The sequence below is a fragment of the Salvia splendens genome, chromosome 8 (genome assembly GCF_004379255.2).
Source record: "Salvia splendens isolate huo1 chromosome 8, SspV2, whole genome shotgun sequence".
NCBI lineage: Eukaryota > Viridiplantae > Streptophyta > Magnoliopsida > Lamiales > Lamiaceae > Salvia > Salvia splendens.
In genome coordinates, this window is record NC_056039.1 from 11,644,583 (window position 1) to 11,650,643 (window position 6,061).

The 6,061-nt window shown below is 34.5% G+C and overlaps 1 pseudogene; it reads right to left on the bottom strand.

The window, feature by feature from the left end:
- Window positions 1–344: 344 nt before the first annotated feature.
- LOC121745752 lies at window positions 345–5,829 on the bottom strand (annotated as a pseudogene).
- Window positions 5,830–6,061: the final 232 nt, after the last annotated feature.

Sequence of the window (6,061 nt, forward strand, 5' to 3'; positions counted from 1 at the left end):
AGTATATAGTGCTCAAATCCTCAAATATTCTCCTCTTAAGATTAATTACCGAAACCTTGCATCTAACCTTATCTTCATCTCAAATGTTATGATTATTAGTTCAAAGTATTCTTGACATCTCAAATCATTTGAATGAAATTACATTAGCAGTCTTAATGGTACTAATTCAACATCACAAAGTTCGATAAGCCTTAACTTAAGTTCATGTTTTTTTTTATCAAAAGCTGACTCTAAGATCCCAATATATACATTCCAAAAGTAAGTGGTTAGCATTCTGATATACACAAAGATTGGACAATCCACAGGAAGAAAAGAAATTGCAAATGATAAAAGTAATGACGAAATCATTGTGATACCTGTGGAGGCGTAAATACTGGAAGTTTTCCATCCCTTTTCTGTTTCAGAAGTCTGGTACCAAGATCTTCAGCACCTCCGGCATCATTTACCCACTGGCGCATGAAAAGGAGTAACGAAAGAAGAAAAAATATATTCCTTAGTTCAACCATCCAGAGAGTTCATACACATTAGAGCATATAAGTACTAGAGCAACCAACATGAACAAAAGAAAAAAGGGCACCACAGAGTTGCATAGTGAGGAAGTAAGCTTCTCATTGGTTTTAAAGCCGAGTAATATGATCTGGTCCCAAAGAGCTCTTGCTTTCATCAATGTAGATGAGAAAACTGAAACAACTACCGATGCTTTTATAAAATTAAAGTAAAATACTAGCATTGCCTTTACAAATTGAAGTATGAATATATGCTAATATTATGTTGTAATCTTCTTAACAAAGTTTTATTGATGCGATGTACTTTTTATCCAAACATTGGCATCTATCTCCAGTTTATCTCTTATCCAGTCTATGATATGATTATATAGACCCGGCCACAATTATGTATCTCGTTAATTCAAATAATTCTTTGCTGACAATTGACAAAAGATCACAACAATATCTTCAAGAGAAAAGCTTATTTTGTGAACATAATTAGGAAAAGCAAAAGTCATTTCAATAGAATGGTAGGTACCTCTAGGATTGAGCGGTCATATGTTCTTGACCTAAGAGCACCATAAAAGTCCAGTGCTGTCAAACACAAACAAAAAAAGCGAAAACTCAGTATACGAATAGATAATTATAACCTATCACCTTATGTCATTCATCACATTATTCTGTGCCTGGTGTCTGGAATACTGAATGTTTTTAGAGGTTTGTTTTAGAATCTTATTACATATATGTTACTTGGCAGTTTTTTTTAAAAAATGCTACAGCTTATGATAATTGCCCAACAAAGACATACCAAGGGATAATCCATATAATTTTAGGACTTCTTGTTAGAGAAACTCTTACTATAGAATGAAGATTAAATATGAACTAGACAATCAGATCTAGACTAAAATTAGCTTAGAGTCGTGCTTGATCTTCGAATCCAATCAAACTTACTCCAAACACAAAAATGGGGTCTACCAAAAAGGTGAACTTACTGATAAACCATATAAACACCAAGACATGGGAAACAAAAGTGAATGGATTGGCACCTTGATTGGGAAATTCTTGCACGATGCTGACAACCTCATCATTGGTTATCCCATCCTTCTCGTACATTCTACTAACAATATTACAATATCTTCTTCTGTAGGCTGCCTGTAAAACAAAACTGATTCTAAGAAACAAGAAAATTTGCATATATCTAGATTTGGTCATTTAAGACAGAAGAATCAATGCAAGAACATTATTCTTGGCAAGAACATAATAATTGGTTAGAAATTTCTAACCTATTCTGAATATATTCACCTAAAAAAGAAATTTACTAGTACTATGTTTTTTTGCATATATTTGTTTCACAAACACACAAGTAACAACCAATAAATTTACTCAAACAGTTAATTTTCTTAAACATTTATAATTGAAGAATATGGATGCTAGGATTGAATAAGAATCACATAGTCGGGTTCCTAAGCTCAAGAAACCTTTATTAAAGGATGAATTCCATCCCTGAGAGAACCTAGAGTTTTGTGGTGTTAAGAATATTAGTATTCTGTCCCACATCGGTGATGTGACATAGCCTAGCTTAGTCTCTTGTACTATATATATGTGGCCTCTGTTGAGTAATAAAATACACCAAATACACTACTACTTTCTCTACTATGTCTATTTACTTTTCCGCTTATATCTGTATTTTACTGTTCTACATGTGGATGAGGTAAATCATAGAGGGGTGGTACAGAAGGAATCCAACTCCAAACTGTTGTCAGGAGAGTAGAAACCTACACTGTGAACCTTATCCAGGAAAATACTACCAAACCATATTAAGATCTTTTACACCAACTGGACTTGACCCCGAGGACTCAAGAAGGCTTCCGTTGAGGTATCTAGTGCAATATAGTGGATAATTTACTCGTAATGTGCTGGAAGAAGTGCTACATGCATATTTAAACAGATGAAATCATATCCTTATTATCACATGTCATATCAATTATTACCAGTAGAACTTATCCATCCTTCCATCACGGATCAATGGAGCATAAATTCTTGCAAAATCATTTCCTGTGACGATGATCGGAATCCTGTGAGTGATGTCTGCCTCTCTCCAACCTTGCCCAATACTTACTCTTGTAGGATTATCTGCTATATTCATGAGACTTCCAACCACAATTTGGTTGTTAACTGTCATTTGAGTGTTACCTGGTTGTGGGAATTGAAATGTATATAAGTTAATGTTTCAACTTATTTGATCTCAAATTTCAGAAAGAAAAGTATATTGAAGTACATAAGAGATCTGTTAGGAATTTTTCGAAGGAGTGGAAGATAATCAAGAGTTTCAATAGGGATTCATCTCACCAAATATACCAAGGCCAGCATCAATATCATTAATCATCAAGCAGCTCATTTTCCCCTGTATTTTTGGGACAAATCAATACTAATTGCTCACTCTTAAAATATATAAAAAGCAATGAGGAGTAAAGAGAGATATAATGGGTCAGTTAGTTATCTAACTGAATGAAGTCCTTTTTCTGTTCTTTCCAATTATAACTTTCAAGGCTTAAGATGTAATATAGCTTTGGGGCATCATATATGTAAACCTTCAATGGCACAGTGCCAAGGTGTGTCAGTGGGTAAGAAAATGTCAGTTCCTGATAAATTCATCATCAACTCACAACTTAAGAAAATATCAACAAAATATTCCTTTTTGGCAAGTGATGACTTTAAGCCCCACATAAATATATATCATGAAAGTCACCTATCCAACTCCTTAAACCAACCCCACATAGTAGAGACCAGCAACCTCCTATATAAGAGGCCAGCTGACTGAAGGTACATGAGAAGCTAACTTACTACCCGGTTGCAGATTTCCGAAAAAGACCAACTCAAAAAGTTTGTCAACAAAAAGTTGCATTCCGCATATTTAACTTGATGGCTCACGTTCTTGGAAGTTGAGCAGTGCTAATATTAATATTGGTTCACGAACCAAAGAATCAAGTTTTTGTAGTTTCATTTCTAGTAGCTGGCATGACAAACTAACTCACTTACACCTTAGGAGTTTAGATTTGGGAAGCTGTTAGCTATTTTCATTTATTAATTTATCTTTAGTGACAAATTGAAAAGGATAGGAAAGAAAACTAGTTTGAAATGATCAGATAGGCTTTTCCAAGTCACTATTACATTGCCTCGAAATGAAGAATGTATTCCGACATATAAATTCACTGAAATACGAATCCTCTCCCTATTTTCGAGATACATAATTACCAAAATACATAAGATAGATACTCCTATATATAACAATATAACATATCATATAAGCCATGAATATCTATTGTTGTCTTTAGATTTCTGAATACTTTCTATTCCATTCTTCAGTTACTATAGTCTATATATCTTCAATTAAAATCAGGTAGAATAAAGATATCATCTTCGTTAGAAACCAAATTACATGCTGGAAGAATGAAAATAATATGAGCGGCCAAAAAAAATTCAGAACTTTGAAGATGCATGACTGTGAATTTAGTGAGTAGCTAACTTGGTTTTGGACCACTTGAGAAGCAGTTCTGTACCGTTCATGTATCAATCTTCCTGGTTCTCCTGTAGAAAGCACAAGAAAGCTCTTTTTCTCAAATAGTATCACTTAATATGAAAACAGATGCTATAAAATAAACACCACTAGAAAAACTAACCTGCTCTTTCAGATTCCAATTCCCCAGCAGACATGATGATAGGTTCGACCCCCAAAGCACGGAAAATAAGCTCAGTTTGAAAAGTTTTGCCTTGTCCTTTCCCTCCCCAAATTCCTTTGACAGAAAAATTTCAATATTTTTCTCAGATAATTGTATTCTACACAGATGGAATCAAACAATAACAGCAATGATTTTCTTTTTTACAGTTAGTAACCTGGTCAAGATTGTGCAGACGAATTCAAAATGTAATTGATGCAAAATCTAGATATTGTAGAATTGTGAAACTGTGGGCAAATAGATTTGCTTCCAGGACTAGATATAAGATAACCAAAGTATTACAAGAAATTTTGTAATGTTATGAGTAACGATAGAGAAAATCGTTTTCTTTCCATGTGACAAAATAACAAGTTATCAACAACATGGAAACATTTGGAGAGTTTTTTTTATTATTATGCTATGCATTTAATCCTATATCTATGGTAACTTGCTTTTTCGTGATTGACATTATACTTACGCATGACAAAGTATACTGACCTAAAATTAGTGGAACTCTGACATTGAGTTGATGAGCCATGAAGTTCTTCGCCATGTGGACAACTGCAAAAGGAACAACAATAATGTTCAATCGTAAGCTACCACAAATACTTTCCACCACAAAGACATGATCTCAGATTTAAAAATTCGAAACTCATAGACTTAACCAATGCCAACTGTCAAGTCAGTTTTCTAAATAAGTTAGTCAACAATAGAACTATTAAGGTATCAGAAACACATCGATTTAGAATTTGAACAGCGTTGATTTAAGTAGAAATATAGGCAGTACTAGCCTATGAACCAAAAACTGTAAACAAATTTCTCAAGGTTAGAAACAAGTTCCATTGATGCCACCATACACACAGATGCTAATTAGAAATGTGAATTCTAGGTCACTGTATCGTGCATTCGCTGATAAAGCGCGTTGTACATGCTTATGCTACAAAATGCTTTTTGCTGCCCCAAATCTCATTTTCCTTACCAACTTTATCCTGCAATATGGAAGTTAAAAATAGAAGATGGATGAGAAAAATAGCTGAATCAAACGATGAAGTCGGAAAAGTAGACATTAACACAGTAATCTACCAGGAAAGCAGGCGCGATGTAATAATCGCCTTGAAGATACTCGAAAGACCTTGTTGCCTTTTGCCGATAATCAAACACAATATCCGCTGGCAAATTAGACCAATAACGTAAAATATCAAGGCAATGATGAACGATAATCAGTTGAAACTAATTCCCAATTTAAAAATGTTGATCCAACATATTCATAAAATACGCAGAAAATAATTAGTGATTACAGTCTTTGCCGAGGAAATTGCCAGTGAAGAGATCATCGATGATGCCAGCCCTAGCTCCGACGGCGATGTTCATGTTGTCGGCCTCAGCTCCAAGTCTGTAGAGATAATCTTTGGCTTCAGAGTCCTCGGCTTCCCATGAGGACTGTTTGGATAGCTTTCTTTTGCTGTTTGCTGGTTGCATTCTCAACCCCTTCGCTGTGGGTTGCAACAAATTGTGAAAAAATTGGAGGGTTTTTTGGCGTAGAATTTGGGATTGGAAAACAACTGTGATTTAATTGAAGAAGGGGAAATTTGGAAGCAGAGAGCCATGCCGTTGAGCTTTGGGGTTTGTTTTCTTTTCTCCTTTTTTTGGGATTGATGACTTCAATTTTAGGCCACTGAGCCACATATTCGTAATTCAGTTTTGTCCGTTAACGTTATCAAGAAAGTTGGCGCCACATGAGTTTCAACCACACTTGAAAAAGAAAGTGTAAAAACAAAAATAAAATATACTAGTCCGCGGTAGAAAAAAAATTTACTTTGTTTTTCCATTTACTTTTTATAATAGTATTTCTTAAAATTC